The sequence below is a fragment of the Phoenix dactylifera genome, chromosome 6, assembly GCF_051530095.1.
Source record: "Phoenix dactylifera cultivar Ajwa chromosome 6, Ajwa_hap1_PhDact_Kaust_v1.1, whole genome shotgun sequence".
Classification (NCBI taxonomy): Eukaryota; Viridiplantae; Streptophyta; class Magnoliopsida; order Arecales; family Arecaceae; genus Phoenix; species Phoenix dactylifera.
In genome coordinates, this window is record NC_143195.1 from 20512170 (window position 1) to 20531046 (window position 18877).

Below are 18877 nucleotides of genomic sequence, written 5' to 3' on the forward strand. Positions count from 1 at the left end.
TCCATATACATTGTCATCATTCTCAAAAAAGTTAGCATCCTCTAAAATCTCTGATATTAACCCTTCATTTAATTAGCTACCAACATCCTTCCTTCCCCTCTTCTTTGAACATTTGGAGACCTTACCAGGTATGTAATTTGTGCCATGCATTTGTCTAAGAACTTCGGTACCAGTTGGTGGAATAGGGGCAGAATGCAACTCTGTGGTACTATCAAACAGATCATTCTGAAATCGAAATGGATAGTTTGGTTCTAACCATCGACGATGGCCCATATAACAGAACTTTTCTCCATATTTTAACCAATATGAATGGGTTGAATCTCTACAAGAAGGACATGCAATACGCCCCTTAGTGCTCCAACCGGATAAATTAGCATATGTAGAAAAATCATTAATAGTCCATATAAGAGCTGCACGCAATTTGAATATTTGACCAGTAAAAGCATCAAATGCATCAATACCCTCCCATAACTGTTTCAATTCCTCTATTAAAGGCTGCAAAAAAATATCAATATCATTATCTGGGCCCTTATCACCTGGAATAACCATTGACAAAATGAGTGAAGATTGTTTCATACACATCCATGGTGGTAAATTATATGGAACCAAAACAACCGGCCAAGTGCTGTATGTAGAACTTATAGTTTGAAAGGAATTAAATCCATCAGTAGCCAAACCCAGTCTAACATTGCGAGCATCAGAAGCAAATTCGTGATGCCTATCATCAAATGCTTTTCATGCTAAACTATCCGCTGGGTGTCGTAACATTCCATCTTTTGTACGGCCTTCGTCATGCTATCTCATAGAGGAAGCCGTCTTCGATGATGCATACATCCTTTTCAATCTAGGTATGAGAGAAAAATATCTCAACACTTTAGCCGATCTTTTCTTAGTTTGTGCAGCATCCACTTCATTCAAAAAATCATGCTCAACTTTAGCTTTCTCCCATCGTGAAGATCCACATATTTGGCACAACTCTTCGTTAATATTTCCACCACGGAATAAAATACAGTCATTCGGACAACTGTGTATCTTCTCGTATCCAAGATCCAATTCTTTTACTAATTTTTTGGCTTCATAAGAAGATGATGGCAAAGTAACGCCTTCCGAAAATGCATCATTTAATAATTGGAGAAGCATAGTAAAAGACTTGCTAGACCACCCATTCAAATACTTCAAATGGAATAAATGCACAAGAAAATAAATCTTTGTAAAATTCTTACAATCCGGATATAGTTCTTTATACTACAAGAAAATACACTTTCAGCGACCACTTTCGGTGACTAAATGAATAGTGGTCGCTGCAAATAAGGCTACTTGCGACCAACATCCTTGTTAGTTACTGAATGATTGTCCTACACCGACTAAATACATATTTGGTCGCAGAAAATCAAAATCAAGTTGGCGGGGTGGAGGTAAAATGTTTGGCAACTAAAGTTTGGTCGCTGAAAATAAGGCTATCTGCGACCAACATTCTTGTTAGTTACTGAATAATTATCCTACACCGACTAAATGCATATTTGGTTGCGGAAAAGTAATACCAAGTTGGCACGAGTCCAATATTTCGCGCAGGCTGGAGGTAAAACTTTTGGCGACTAAATTTTGGTCCTTAAAGGTTCACCTCCAGCAACTAAAAAAAATTTAGTCCAAGAAAACTTTTACGAATGGCGCCTTTTTCTGATGAAAAAATTGGACAAAAAGTTTGAGTTTTTTAGTGACCAAACTTTTGGTAGTGAAAGGTTCCCGTAAAACTGAACGATGTTGTACTAGCCCCTGTAAGATGCTAATTTCTAAGTCCAAAAAAAAAACTGCTTATTTACAAACGATGTCGTTTAACACCTTAATTCACTTAGGCATATCCTCGTCTCTTCGGCTGAATCTCAATCCCATAACTTTTCTTCATACTTAAATTCTTTTTTATTTTTAATGTTATAATATAATTTTAAAAGCTCGAGCTCGGTGCTTGACTCCTTGTATCTCTCTATACATGCACATTCATTCATGCCTCCATATACATGTATGGGTTTATGCAATTTGATAAATGTATTTCCACTTTTTACTGTGTTCTTATTGTTTCTCTCCCACTAGAGAGGAAGAACTAATCCAATAGCAATTCTTGAGGGTTTTCAAGGTCCTGGACGCAAACTGCGGACGGCTTACACGAGAGACTGACTTACATTATTTACATAGAATGAGGTTTTATATGTAAAATGGTTGTTTTGCACGAGAAACTTATAAAAAAATATATATACACAAAATAGTTTAGAATAATATCAGGAGTCAGATGCTGACATTAATTTGGAGTAGAAGAGTGGCAATTGGGTCAGGTCAGATATGGATTGGATCAAATATGAATTGGATCGAAAATTCATCAATCCGAATTCGACCTATTTATTAAACAAGTCAAAATTTCATATATGAATCCGTCGTATTTATTAAATAAATAATAAATAAATTTTTAATAAATTAAATATATTTAAATAAACTAAACAGATTAAGTAAGTCGGATTACGCATGTCAGAAATATATTAAGTAGGCTAAATATATCGTATTATGGTTCGATCTAATTATTAAATAGATTAAATATGTTTAAAATTTAAATTTAAATCTAATTTATTTAATAAATAGATATAGATAAGTGACATCTTTATAATCTAAATTTATTTATATTGAACCTAAATTTGCCTGAAATGGATCGTGCATTGGTTAGATTGACGGGTTGGTAAATTGCCACTTTAGTTCGGAGGTTCCAAGTGGCAAGCGCTTGAAAGTCGAAACCATACCCTAAAAATAAAAATCTACCTTCCCGGTGTTCCCACATACGAAACCCTAAAACCCCCCAATCCCAACCTTATCTCCATCTCCCCCCCCCTCCTCTGCTCCAATGGCGACCATGAGCTCCTCCTCCCTCAAGGCCCAAATATTCTCCTTTACGAATCCTAGAATGGCCCCACGCCACACCCTCGTCCCCGCCCTCCACCCTAACTCCTTTCTTCCCCCTCTCTTGTCCCGCCACCGGCCAGCCTTCCGGTCGGGGCTGGCCCGGGCGATGGCGGCGGACAGAGAGTACTCCTCGAGGAGGAGCAGCAACAGCGAGCCGAGAGAGACGATCCTGCTGCCTGGATGCGACTACAACCACTGGCTTATCGTCATGGAGTTTCCCAAGGACCCCACCCCCACCCAGGAGCAGATGATCGAGACCTACCTCAACACCCTCGCCACCGTTCTCCGAAGGTAAAGGGATTTAAGATTTAAAAAGATCGAATCTTTGTGGAACAGGGATCCTCTTTCTGAAGATTTTTCAAGATTTCTAATGTCCGGCAACTTGATACATGGTAATTTCATATTTTGTTATCTTATTTTTATTTTTAATGAACTATGACCGTTTTCTTGAATGTCTTTCTTGGAATCATGATGATTGGTATCATTCTTGAAGTATTTATCTATTCTGGTATCATTCTTTTTTTTTAAAGAGATAAATGGAAAAAAAAATGCATCAATGTCTGAAAGGATAAAATAAGCATCAAATTAACAAAGTTGCCAAATGTGATAGCTAAAATTTACACTATATTAATTTAACTCTGTGTCATTGTGATGAAATGAAATACAAGGATATTGTAACAAGTGTTCATGCAAGCACACTAGTTTGTGGATACTTGAGCATATGTCCTAGCTAGTCAATGGAATTTCTGCTCATATGGTGGAGGTAGCCACGCACCCTTCACTCCAAACGCCAGTCAGGTGAGTGTTCAATGTGGTTGTGTGGCTATATTATTGACCACTCGATGTACCCTGGTCAAGAAGATTATTTCGGACTCCAAATGTAGGATGATTAAGGACCACAAAGTAGTTTATATGCTATAACTTTCTTCTTGTAAGACCACCTTTCAGACTACATCAACAAGCTACTATTTTCCTAATTCCCTATTCCTCTATTCGAGAAAAGTATACATGTAGGGGACGTCGTGTGAGAAACCAAAAGGTGAGATTATAATGTTTTATTTAGATTTTTAATTTATATTTTTTTGAAGGTGAGATCAAAAGCTGGCAAAAAGAATAGGAAAAAGCTTGAGTACAATCATTGTTCAGGATTTTGGTCATTTGTTGCAACAATGACTATACCAATAATATGTTTTTGAGTATGTACTGGCTATATTTTTAGTGAACTGCATGTGAAACAGTCTATGGGATAGTTTTGGCTATTGTAAAATAGACAATTTGCTGCAAGTAGATTTTTTATTCTAGTTTGCTACAAGTATATTTTTGGAATTTTTTTATGCAAGTAGATTTGACAGTTATTCTAGTTTTCTTATTATGTAGTGGCTATATGCTAATCTAAATTACACTTTGCAGCCAGAGTTTAATGGTTGTGAAAACCTAGAATTTCCAGAATTCTATAAGCAAACTCATACCAAGAAGAACAAAGAGTGGATTGATCCTATTTGTGCCGTGAAACATGTAGATATCTAAAATCTCAATAATCATTTAAATCAGTTTTTGTTTTTGCAAGTTTATATACATCTTACAAGTTTGGTGACAGAGTTCTTAAAGAAAAGAGCGAGAGATGGAGCGTGAGGAGCTGCGGAGGCAATTGAAGCAGGAGAGAAGAGAGCGTGAGGAGGAAAGAGAAGAGTGAGAGGAAGAACAGAAGCAAATTGCACATCTTACAAGTTTGGTGATAGAGTTCTTAAAAGAAAAGACTCAAACGCACAAGTCATCTATCCATCATGATGGGGCCATGTATTTAACTGGTGGTACAAATACTCGTTGGTATGTATTCTTATTTATATTACGTAGGTTATTTAGAGATTTTAACCAAATTAAGCGAAATGTCATTGTGAACTTATACTTGAATTTTAGTTTATTATTTTTCATATGTGGTTATTGATTGTGTATTCTTTTTTGCTTTCTCAGATACATGGTGGAGTTATGAGCATGTGAAATCTAGTTTTTGGTACATGGATAGCTTTTGTTCAGATGATCATGGTGGAGTTGTTTACAAGCAGAATCAAGTTTTTGGTATAAGAATATTTTTGTCTACATGATGGTGGTTTGGATGAATAGCAAGATCAGATATTTTGGAATTTTTAATTTACATTTTGATGTGTTTGGTGATGATTATCACCTTAACATATGGTATGGATGAAACATTGTGATGTATGGTTAATAGGTATGCTTGACTTTAGACTTATGAATAATGATTTATAATGAATGATTATGGATTCTCCAACATTGTGTATACTTCTATTTGGATGAGCAAATGTATTGTGCAATATGGATATTGGATAGGCTGTGTTGGTTGTACAAGATTTGGAACGAGCCCAAAAATAAATATTAAGCATATAATTTGAATTGTTAATTAAATACAGGTTAATACTTTCTGCCAAAAAATGTTTGTTGTCAATGCATTCCAATACATTCTACGACCAAACTATTGGTGGGGGAAGATAGACATTTAGTGACCATTTTTTAGGTAGCGGAAGACAAACATTCCATGACCAACTATTTGGTCGGCGTTGAAATTAGCGACAACAGATTTGGTCGCTGAAATTTTCTTCGGCAACCAAACGTTGGTCGTTGTTGGCGTACCTTAGGTGACCACACAATATTGGTCGCCAAAACCTTTCAGTGACTAGGGTTCGGCGACGACGAGTATGCTAGTCGCGAAAAAATTTCGGCGACCAAATATGGTTATTCAGCGACTAGAATCTTAGTCGCTGAATATGTATTTTCTTGTAGTGAATTATCACAAGATTGCAGCAAGTTATGATACCGAGCTGTGTCATCATCAGAGTGTATATGTTCTTCAACGTGCATAAAATCAGTTACTGTACGCTCATCACCTATTTCAGTTGCTTCTTGTCCTCCACTAATATCTGTTAAATTTCTAATACTATGTCCAAGAGCATCTCTAAGTAAGCCCCTTATATCATCTTCTCCTACAGGATTTTTTTCTGTATTACTGGATGCAAAACTAGAGGTGTCTTCTATATACGAGGGTTGGTTACATAGAGATGACAATATCAACTCTCCATGAAATACCCATTCAGTATAACCTCTTGTAAAACCATTCCACACTAAATGTTCTTCAACAGTTTTTGGAGCAAGAGAAGAAGCATTTACACATTTTCGACATGGATATAAAATCTTTCCATTCATATTAGATTTCTCAAAAGCAAATTTAATGAAATTCTGAACTCCATTCAAATATTCGTCACTGTATCTCGGCTTATTCATCCAACTTTTGTCCATTCTAAGAAAAAACAAGGTAAATGATACAGTCAAAAATATGCATGTGCACACTGACTCAAGCAAAATTAAGTTAAACAAATAGCACTTAATCAATTAATTCAATGATTGCATAGCCTACATTAACTGACATGGTCTGAATTTTGACTAGCTTTAGATAGTAAAGTAGACCAACCTCAGCAGGATTCTAAGCCAACAGAGTTCTATAATCATTGCATGCGAAAGATAAGAGTAGCTAACTAGCTATACGTATCAAAACATAGGAACAATAAAGCCTTCAATTAAGCATACAGCCAGATAATCTCAGGTTAAAATGCATGAGATGAACTAGAGAGCCATGATGATCTCCTTACATACATATATGTATGTATCAACATGTATATACAAGAATAATACTCAAAGAAGAGATAATATTTCATATTAAGCAAATAGGAAACAAACAGAAAAATGATCATCATTCAAGAGAAGTCATCTGTATCAGAAATTTCAATTCAGAAGTAAATGAATGCTTCAATTGAAATCCCTTGCCAATTAAAAAAAACCCAAATATTTAACTTTTCCATCAAGCATCAATTACATACAGCAATTAAAAAAAACCTGATCACCAATATACATACAGCAAGCCCAAGACTATAGGATGTAATTATAATTAGTATCTATGAATAATACTTTCTGCACTTTGCTTTTATATTCATATTTAATTAGTATCTATGATGGTAATGTTTTAGGTTTCATAAAATAATAATGTCGATAAAATTTTAGCAAACCAGGGTATTGGATCAAAACTAGTTTTTTTGAAAAATAAAAGCAGAAGCTGTATGATGGCTTTTGTGAATCAAAAGTATGTGAAGACAATCTTCTAGAATAGTGGGCTGTTTCATTTACCATCTCTCTCTCAACAGCACCCCCCATCCCCCCAACACACACACACATCAAATGATTAATGCAAATGAAAGGCTAGTTAATGTTACAAAGAACAAAAGTTCTTGACTTTTACATTAATATGTATGGTGTCAATGCGTTTTATGTACTCAACTATCAGCATGTTAATATTGGCAAGCAACAAACACACATGTTGCTGTATTATAGCTGTTGGTATTATATTATATGCTATTCCTTTGGATTGAATCTCATCACTTTATTGAGTTGATGCATCTACTTGGGTGGCAGATCTCTGATAGCAGCCTACTTGCTGGTCCTGGATGGATATAAAAATGTATTTCATCTGGAAGGAGGGCTCTATTCATGGTTCAAAGAAGGGCTACCTGCTGTTGCAGAAGAAGAGTGAGAGGCTGAGATTAGAGTATAATTTCTTAGCTGTAGATTTTGTTTCTAAGCTACATATATAATTTATTATGTTCAACATTTAAGAGCTATATATATGTATTACATGACAAATGAGGAAGCTTGTTGTCGCTCCCCCAACTTTCAATTTGAGCTTTGTTGCATCAGTCTAGTATCTTAAAATGGCTTGATTCTAGCCTTTCAATACCCTATCAATACCCTATCTTAAAATGGCTTGATTCATATGTCTTTTCCCTTTTTCTACTCAGAAAACTACCTGTGCCAGGATAGAGGGTTATGTAAATCCACAGTCAAAAGCAATTACCCTCGGCTTCTTTTTAACCCATTAATTACACTAGAGCGAGACCACTTCCAAAAATTAATTTTAGGACGGTCCTGTTCGACTTAGGCCGGCGCATTGCTAATCCTAGTCTAGGATGATGGTCTAGACTCTAGACCTTGTTAAGTTTTGTTAAATTATGCAAAACAAATGCATAATCTAATCGGACAAACTCAGTGAAATAAAAGTAAGAGAGCAAACGAAACCATATATTTCCAAGACTACCACCTCAAAACTTAGAAAATAAGCTAACAAAGCAAAGGAAACGCCAGAATCTATACATTTACAGAGAATTCTAAAGCATAAACCGGAGATTAAAAAAGGGACAAAGGGAAACGAGTTCTCAAGTACCTGATAAGAGAGCAAGTCTTCCTTTGATAACTTTCCCAAATTTCTAAGCCAACGAAGAGATCTGAAGAGCAGTAGATCTAGATCGCATGCAATCGCTCCAATCCACTGAAATGAAAATATTAATACAATAATGAATGAACATTCCTAAAATAAGGAGACAGAAAGAGAAATGATGACCCAAAGATTGATTTAAAGATTGATTTTGATGATCACAAAACCTTGAAGTATAAATACTAATGTTTGTGTTGCAAGGAGAAAGAATTTATTTTGTAAGGAACATAGCAAGATTGGAAGAATACAAGAAGGCCTCCAAAGCTCTCAAGAAAAGTTGGAAGAAAGCTACAATTTATGGCCCAAGCTTCAAGTTTAAAGAATTCAAGTTGGAGGAGCAAATTTAAAGAAAAATTCAAAAGAATAGTCCTCGAGTCGACTCTGGGAAGTTTAGAGTCGACTCTGGCACTCTAGAGTTTCAAGAAACAGTGCTCGAGTCGACTCCGATACTCTACGAGTCGACTCCGACTGAGAACAAACAAAAAGACAGAGAGTTGATTTTCAGCGCTACAGTGATCTCGAGTCGACTCCAACTTCAGTGCTACAGTGCAGAGTCGACTCCCAGCTACAGTGCCGGCAGACTACTATTCACGAGTCGACTCCTATTTCAGCCGAGTCGACTCCTGCTTCAGCCGAGTCGACTCCTGCTTCAGCCGAGTCGACTCTAGCACGCTGGGAGGCATAACGGCTAGTTTTTTCTTGATTCCAACGGCTCTATTTTTGTCTCTAACGGCTAGATTTTTGTTTGCACTCCCTCTAAAGCTATAAAATCAAGAGAAGAGCTAGGGAAGAGAGTATGGAAGTGGGAGAGAACATTTAGGGAAGAGATTTCAAAGAGATTACAAGGAAAATCTTCTAAAAGCACAAAAGGGCCATTCAAAGCAAAATAGAGAGAAGAAGAGCATCCAAGTGAATCCCAAAGCCTCCTCTCCATCCGTGTGCTGCCTCGGTGATCCTCTACTTCGTGCAAAATCAGAAGAGGGTCAAGTAAAGAAGAAGCCGAGTTCCTCCATCTACAAATTTGTTTGAGGGCTTCATCTCTTTACTTTACTTATTTATATTTGCTATATTTGCTTATTTGAGAAGCTTGTATTTGATTTAAACTCTTGCTCTATTATCTTGTAACTTGATTCAATCAAGGGATTGAATCAAGGGGTTAAGATTTGTTGGTGAGCTAAAAGAAAAACCAACTTTGTAAGGTTGTGGTTGGTGAGCCTTTGGGAAAACCAACTGGGTTGGATTGTGAGCCCGTGAAAACAATCGGTTGGTTCTAGTCGGTGAGCCTGTGAAAACCGACCGAGTTCGTTGTGATCTCGCAAAACAACAAGTTGGGTTGTGAGCTTGTAAAACAACCGACTGTAATCTGAGAGATTATAGTGAAATTCCCAAGAGGTCTTGGGGAGTGGATGTAGGTGCTGGGGTGCACCGAACCACTATACATCTTTGTGTTTGTGATGCCTTATCTCTTGTATTTCATGCCTTACATTCATGCTTGATTGTGTAATATCTCTAGCTTTGTTTTCTATAGAGTTATAAGTGATTGTTTAGAGTTTGCTTAGTTTCCACTCCATTCTTACCATACACATAGATTAAAATTGATCATACAACTATAAGTTAATTTTAGATCAATTGCACCCTAAAGCCATAGTATAATTGCTCTAGCTTAATTTTCCACTGCTTTACTTGGAATTGCCTAGAGCTTAAGTAAATAACATCTTATTATTCCGCTGCATTCTATTCAAAGTAAAAATTAGGGAACATAATTTTTAGAAAACCCAATTCACCCCCCCTCTTGGGTTGTCACCTTGGGCAACAAGTGGTATCAGAGCAGGTGCTCTAAGATTAATTATTGATCTCACGATCAAAAGCCAAAGATCATGACAACTCAAATAGATAGTCTTCTAGAAGAGGGACAATTAATTGATAGGCCTCCACTATTTAATGGCATAGACTACATATATTGGAAAGCACGCATGCGCATTTTTATTCAATCACAAAACTATTACTTATGGAATATCATAATAAATGACCTTCACACACTCTCTCAAACTATTAATGAAAAAGACTTAGCACAATTGAATGCTAATGCTATGAACATGCTATATTGTGCTATCCATGAAACTATATTTAATAAGATTTCTGCATGCTTATCTGCTAAAGAAATCTGGGATACTTTAAAAATTATTTATGATAAATCTCAAATTAGCTCACATGTGCTTCAATTACATACTAATAGTGAGACTGCAGAATCTCCCACATCAGCCGAGTCGACTCCCAGTTTGTCCGAGTCGACTCCTAGAGGAAAACAGTCTGAAAGGCAGAGACTCAGTTTTGGAGACCCTGTGAACGAGTCGACTCCAAGTATTTCAGAGTCGACCCCCAAGTTAGCCGAGTCGACTCCAATAAAGCCCGAGTCGACTCCGAGGCAGGACAGTTCAAAAGACAGAAAACAAACTCTTCGGCCTCTGAGAACGAGACGTCTCCCGAAGATCTCGAGTCGCCTCTCAAGTCAGTCGAGTCGACTCCAAGTAAACCCGAGTCGACTCGAGGAAGAAAGAACAACAAAAAAATTCAAAAGCTTCCTAAAGACAAAGAAGAAGAGGAAGCAAGAAGAAAGAAAGAAAGAGATAAAAAGGAAGAAAGTTTTGACCAAGGAAGAGTCAAGCAAGGAAATGAAAGCTAGGAGCAACAATGATGATATTAGCTCCAAAGAACTACAAGAGGTAACTAACTTTTGCTTTATGGCACAAGAAGATAAGGTAAAATCTGAATCTACTTTTACATCAAATAATTTTCAAGAAGAATTTTCTTATGATGAACTTTTAAATGCTTTTCATGATTTGTATGGTGAATGTAGAAAATTAGCTATGAAAAATAAAAATCTTAAAAAGCTAAATTTGCAAATTTCAAAAGAAAGAAATTCTATTGCTGAAATACAAGACAAACTAAATTCTGAAAATAAAAGCTTAAGGTTAAATTCAGAAGAATTGATTCAGAAAAATCATAGCTTAATCAAAACAAACCAAAACTTGAGTGAAGAAGTTGACCAACTGAAATCTCTTATTAACAAGTTCACTGTAAGTTCAGAAAGATTAAAAATGATGTTTGAAAGCCAACATGCTGATTTTGATAAATCAAAATTTGGCTTAACTCCTTCACTTAGCAATGAATCCCTAAAGAAAAAGGTTTTAAATTTGTCAAGCAAATCATCAAAAAGGATAACGTATTTCAAACATCAAAAGAATGGACATAACAACCTTACCTATAGTTCTAGTACAATTAAATCAAATGGTAAAGTTATTACTATTAAACAGATTTGGGTTCCAAAAGGAACCATATGTCCTAACTCTCAAGGACCCAAGCAAGCTTGGGTACCCAAAATGAAAATATGAGTATGTAGACATAGGTGTGCCAAGATGCCCATGGAACAAATAGAACTTTCATACAAATGGGTGCTCTAGACACACGTCAAAAGATGAAACTTAAAATATACTTATGAAAAGTAATTTTAAATAAAAAATAATAATAATGAAATCAGTAATCCTTGCATCTCATCATTATTTTTGCTTTAGTATTTGATTAAAATCTGAATTGCAAGTATTGATCAATTTTGTGATATAAAAAATACTTTTGGAAATATAATCAAATCACTTCATTTTATAGTATGCTTTACTCACTATTGGATAAGTTGCTAAATGATTAATCAATCTATTAAGAATAACTCTATGAATTCTCTATATGCTTGATTGAGAGTTTTTATCCATGGCATTATTGTTTATTGATCATAGATATGATAATGTGTACTTGGTATGCTTTTGAATATCTGCACTATGAATACCAAGATTAAAGAAACCATCTTTGGCATATAAAATCAACTCATGCTAGTATGTACTTAATCTCAAAAGACCTTGCCATTGGCTTACTTAGATTATCTTCTGAAAGGCCAAAGTTTGCTATGCATGTTAACTAAGGAAACAAACAAGAATCAATTTCTAAATCTAAAGATGTTGTTTCCATCACTAAGTTTTCAAAAGCTTACATTGGATTTGTTCTTGGCAAATAAAATTGAAGTATTTTCTGTATTTGGTAAATCTTGTAAAAGTGTTTTAAAAGAAAAAGGTTTCCAAACTATGAAGATAAAGAGTATCATGGCACAGTGTTGAAAACCAAAATTCTGATAAAGTTTATACAGAAAATAATATTAAATTCAATTATTTCAGCTCCAAGGACACCATAAGTAAAATAAGGTTAATAGAATTCTTGAAGAAATGAAAAAGACAATTGAGTATGATAGTCATCTACTTAAATGATTTTTAAAAGCTATCATCACTGCTTGTCATACATATGACTTCTATTTGATCTATTTTTGATGAAAACTCCTTTTGATCTTCTAAAAAATGGAAAATGAACCATTGCATATCTTTCATATTCTTCAGTCATACACGTTATGCTTGATATGTTCTTATGAAAATAATGCCAAATCTGATAAAGATATCTCTATCCTTGGATATCATTCATCAAGCAATGCATATAGAACATTCATAAAAAGATTCTAGTTGTAGAAGTATCAATTCATTTTATTCTTTATGAGACTAATGATTTATTATCAAGATACTAAAAATTATATATGTATATGGTTAATCTATTATATATAACAATCTAAAAAAACTTGTTAATAATTAGAACCAAATTGGATTTTTCAGAAATGCACTTAATGAAGAAAAATTGATGAATCAAGAAAAGATGAAATAGATCTTGATAAGATTCTTGCATGATTAGAAGTAAAGATCACCATTATCATTTGCTTACTTTATGAACTTTAATTCTGTCAAATGAATGTGTAGAATGCACTCCTATGTGGTTATTTCATTAGAAAAGATCTATGTAAAACAACCACCTTATTTAAAAACACTCATTACATATATGATAAAGTAATATGTGATTTGGAACAAGCATCAAAAGCATGATATATAAAAGCTTGAGTAACTTTTTGATAAAAAGTAATAATGATAAATCTATACATTAAAAAGATGAATCTGTGATATCTTGCTTGCTCAAAGCACACATTGATGGCATCATTTTTGTTCTACTGATGAAAATTTATATGGAGATTTTACTAAGCTCATGCAAAGTGAGTTTGAAATATGTATAATGAATAAATTAACATTTTCTTTCTCGAACTCCAAATTAAGCCAAACAAGAAAGGGGATCTTCATTGACCAAAGTTAGTCCACAAGAAAACTCTTATAGAAGATTGGCATGAAGAAGGTATGTCTATGACCCCATCTTGGAGAATTTGAAAAGAATGAGCAAAGTAGATCTATTGTTTTTAAAGCTGTATTGAAGCATGATAGAATAATCATTTTATCATACAGCTAGTAGACCAGATTGTATGCTCATTATGTGCCCTTGTGCAAGATTTCAATCTAACTTTAATGAAGCATATTTTATTGATAACAAATAAATCATAATCTGAATTTTGATAGAAACAACCGTTTAAGATAAGTTGATTAAAACTTAGCTAACATGTCTTATTGATAATTATCTTAAGCAAATAGAATCTAAACTAAATTGATTTTGGAAATAAGAAATTGATTTGATCTTGATGAATCTTTCTATTGCCTCACATGCTTGTCCTTGAACCATCTTGATTAATGAAACTATCTCTTTAGTTCAAATGATATGTGCTTGCTTATATTTAGGCAATCTCTTGAGTAAAGTGACTCAACATGCAACTATTGTCATATCTTATATTGAGTCATCTAGTTAAAAAATATGTTGGATGAATGTTTTGTATCTTGAAGAAACTAATGACTTTCTTTCAAGAAAGAAAAGGAGTTTGTTAATAATGCAGGATCCTTGAGCAAGAAAATGAGAGATTTCAACTTGAAGGATATCTCCATGTAAGATACAATAAACATTCACATGCAAACAAGAGAGAGGACCTCCTTCAGCCAAAAGTTCGTACATAAGAAATCTAGTAGGTATTTGGCTTGAAGAATATAGAATGAATAGGTAATTTTAGATACCTCTCTCATACATTAATTGAGCAAAGTCAATAACTTAAATCTTATTATGGTATGATTAAATTCTTTAATTATTAATTTTTGATATCATGTCTATATATGTATTGACTGACTTATACTTTAGAAATTGTTTCATGGTTTGCCCAAACTAAATTATTTCTTTGCCTATATCATAACCATGAAATACACAAGTATATGCTTAAAATTTTGATGTAAAATAACTTGTGAGAAGTTATGAATCCTTGAGCACAATGAAAATGTTGTTTGCATGATATACATCTATATGATACATAAGATTATTTCTTTATTCTGCTCTTTCATGTAAATTACTTGAGAATAACGAAAAGAGAGAGAGATAAAAAAAAGAAAATAGATATTATTCAAGAGAAGTAAAATCTAAGTAAAGGCAAATACTTCAATCTTAAGGGAAAGCAAAACAAGCATAATATATTTGGGACATTTATGAGACTTGCGAAAGGGATAAAATCCGCAATTAATTACACTTAAACAGGGAGAGTTTGAAGTAAACATTTTAACATTTCTATATTGCTCATCATAGGGATGGTGCCAATGGGGAGGCTAGTGGTAGTACCCGGCACTATTTGACCCAACTATTCGGTGTAGGATATATTAGGGACGGCACAAGAGGGAGGCTAGTGGTAGTACCTCGTGCCCCTTCCAACTCCACCGGATAGGGAGCAAATAGAGTATAGAGCATAAGAAAGTAAAAATGAAAGACAAAGTAAATGAAAGTATATAGGAAGAATCAAGTCAAATTTTTTAATCACTTGAAAACACACTTTAAGGATGAAATCAATGCAAGATTATATTTAAATAGGAAGAGTTTATTTGAAAAGAATTGATTTTGATCCTTGACATGCTTGTTCTTAATATTTTAATGCATGACTTAACACATAATATATTTTGCATGTGGCATGATGTTTTGAATTATGGGTTCTCAATATTTTGTAATGCTCCATGCTTGGATAAGTTGATTGAAATATGTCTTAACTTTGCTCACAAGTCTTTGCTTCACCCTTGCCTCAAACTAACTTGTGTTCCAATGCTTGAATGTTTAAAATACTACATAAAGTTTTTTTTTAAGTAATATTAAAAAGAAATTTCAGTTTTATCATTCACGATTATCTTTGAAAGTTAAATAGATTTACAAAAAGAAGAAGAGAAGGATATTTCTATTTAGGCAAAATGTATTGATCTTGATCTATCTTTCTACTTGCCTAACTTTGATACATAATGTCCTAATACTTGTTAAAATATTCTTTATTTTATATCGAAACTCAATATTAAATACAAAGATTCTGAAAGTGCTCGAATGTTATTGAAATATGTGTTTCCAATCTTAGAGATTTAAGATGAGCTACAATGTAGAAGATACATATCTCAAATTATAATTGTGAAAGCCTTCTTGGAAATTCTTATGAAAATTCAGAATCTGATTTTGTATAAAAGCTTAAACTTAACTTAAAAATGCTTATATCATTACATCTTTGTAACCTTAGTTATATGCTTCAATGATCACGTCATTCAGGAGAATAACTCAATATGATTTCTAAATGAAAATTTTAATATAAGAAAAACAGAATTAATTTTGACGCCTTGGTTGATTGTCTCGATACGCATCCGAAACATATCTTTTCTTATCCTTAAAAGTGTACTAATATTGGTCTAAATGATGTGTCTTTCAATGATCTTAATTGCAAATAAATATTTTTAAATATATGATTTTATTTTGATATTAAAAAGGATTTATTGTGCTTCATGTATACATTGCTGAAAAACTATGATTAAGAAATTGAGTTCTATAAATATATATACTTCAATGATCATCTATATGTTTTTCTCTCCTACATTATTAAATACTTCCATCAATATATATATATATATATATATTATTAAGAGAGTGAATGATCTTAAGTCTAGAAATATTTCAGCTCACTCAAATGATTCTTAAAAGAAAGAAAATGTAAATGCTTTTGAAAGAATTTGAGCTTCAAATGAATCATTTTCTGATTAATATTTCAGTACATTTTCTCAAAAATTAAGAGAAAGCATAACTTGTTCTTGAAGGATTAAAAAGAGTGATTGCTATAAATTTTGAATAATTCTAGATCACTCTACATTCTTGATATCATAAAGTTTCAGTTTTATTCACGTTTATCATTAAAATCTGAAATTCAACAAAAGAAAAGAATGATTAAAGAAGAATGCATCTTTTGAGGGGGAGCTTTAGATATTCAGTATCTTATCCTAAAGTTACTTTAATTTGATGCATACCTTAAATTTTATGGATTGATTTTGATGAACCTCCTTATATTGCAAGACTTGCTTTAATTATATAATAAGTTTATACTTTGAGATGAGTTCTATAAAGATTGTCTTATCTCAAACCTTGAGTCTTATGAAAATAAGCTGAAACTTATAGAAAATATATTTTCGAGATTGACAATTTTATTGAACATTATCTTTAAATTCTAAACTCTTAAATGGAATGATCAATTGAGGGGGAGAAAGAAAATTTCAGAAGAAGAAATTTTATGGAACTTAATCGCATAAATCTATAACTAAAGGAGAGAGAAAGAATCTATGCATAAATCATGAACCAAATTGCAATTCAAACAGTTGATCTTAAGAGCCTCTAACTTAATGAAAAAGGGGGAGAATAATGTGTTGAATCCATATTTTGGTATTTGTGCCCCAATGCTCTTATTATCATAAAAGAACTTTGAAGTCATTAAGAATTAATGATCCAACATGATGGTATGTTTTTCAAGTATATAAGTTTTGATCTTATACTCTGAAAATTAATTAAATTCATGTTGATAAACAAGCTTTATATATTGGGCAAAAGATCTTAAATGAATAAGCTTTCATACTTATTATTGAAGAGAGGTTAGATTTCCATTCGTGCCTTCTTTGAATATCAGTCTTGATACTCGTCGAACTAACTTGAAAAAGATTCCACCTACACTTGATTTGAAAACTATCCTTGGAATCACATTCGATGTGCTCTCATCATAATTTGCTCTGAAATCATCTTAATTGGCTCTGATCTATGCTAATTAATCTTGTTCTGACATTATTGCCTTGAGTTATATGATTCATATTCTTGCAATAATTTGACATGCATTAACTGAAAATCAGAGTACTATAAAAAAAAATATATATATTTGAGTACCATTATCTTTGTGCTTAATGTTTCATTATCTTACAACCTTTTTGATGTTGTCAAAAAGGGGGAGAAATATCTGAGTATATGCTCATAATGTTTTATGTGTTGATTATGTTAAGATTAAATCTAAAGCATTATCATGAAGTATATTTTAAAGATATATAATTTCTACTTCATGCAACTTAGCTATGCATTACTTCTAGAACACAATATATTGCATATACTCCAAGTTTTGTCATCATCAAAAAGGGGCAGACTGATGACCCAAAGATTGATTTAAAGATTGATTTTGATGATCACAAAATCTTGAAGTATAAATACTAATGTTTGTGTTGCAAGGAGAAAGAATTTATTTTGCAAGGAACATAGCAAGATTGGAAGAATACAAGAAGGCCTCCAAAGCTCTCAAGAAAAGTTGGAAGAAAGCTACAATTTATGGCCCAAGCTTCAAGTTTAAAGAATTCAAGTTGGAGGAGCAAATTTAAAGAAAAATTCAAAAGAATAGTCCTCGAGTCGACTCCGGGAAGTTTAGAGTCGACTCTGGCACTCTAGAGTTTCAAGAAACAGTGCTCGAGTCGACTCCGATACTCTACGAGTCGACTCCGACTGAGAACAAACAAAAAGACAGAGAGTTGATTTTCAGCGCTACAGTGATCTCGAGTCGACTCCAACTTCAGTGCTACAGTGCGGAGTCGACTCCCAGCTACAGTGCCGGCAGACTACTATTCACGAGTCGACTCCTATTTCAGCTGAGTCGACTCCTGCTTCAGCCGAGTCGACTCCTGCTTCAGCCGAGTCGACTCTAGCACGCTGGGAGGCATAACGGCTAGTTTTTTCTTGATTCCAACGGCTCTATTTTTGTCTCTAACGGCTAGATTTTTGTTTGCACTCCCTCTAAAGCTATAAAATCAAGAGGAGAGCTAAGGAAGAGAGTATGGAAGTGGGAGAGAACATTTAGGGAAGAGATTTCAAAGAGATTACAAGGGAAATCTTCCAAAAGCACAAAAGGGCCATTCAAAGCAAAATAGAGAGAAGAAGAGCATCCAAGTGAATCCCAAAGCCTCCTCTCCATCCGTGTGCTGCCTCGGTGATCCTCTACTTCGTGCAAAATCAGAAGAGGGTCAAGTAAAGAAGAAGCCGAGTTTCTCCATCTACAAATTTGTTTGAGGGCTTCATCTCTTTACTTTACTTATTTATATTTGCTATATTTGCTTATTTGAGAAGCTTGTATTTGATTTAAACTCTTGCTCTATTATCTTGTAACTTGATTCAATCAAGGGATTGAATCAAGGGGTTAAGGTTTGTTGGTGAGCCAAAAGAAAAACCAACTTTGTAAGGTTGTGGTTGGTGAGCCTTTGGAAAAACCAACTGGGTTGGATTGTGAGC

At 33.9% G+C, this 18877-nt stretch overlaps 1 long non-coding RNA gene and 1 pseudogene across 1 annotated transcript; one reads left to right on the forward strand and one right to left on the reverse strand.

Annotated features, from left to right (window-relative positions):
* Window positions 1–18877, reverse strand: part of LOC120105932 (putative CoA ligase CCL8 pseudogene) — a 50380-nt pseudogene that overhangs the window by 18890 nt on the left and 12613 nt on the right.
* Window positions 3255–5230, forward strand: LOC120108164 (uncharacterized). Its single transcript, XR_005509648.3, has 3 exons — window positions 3255–4458; window positions 4541–4770; window positions 4915–5230. It is a non-coding gene; the product is annotated as an uncharacterized LOC120108164 (long non-coding RNA).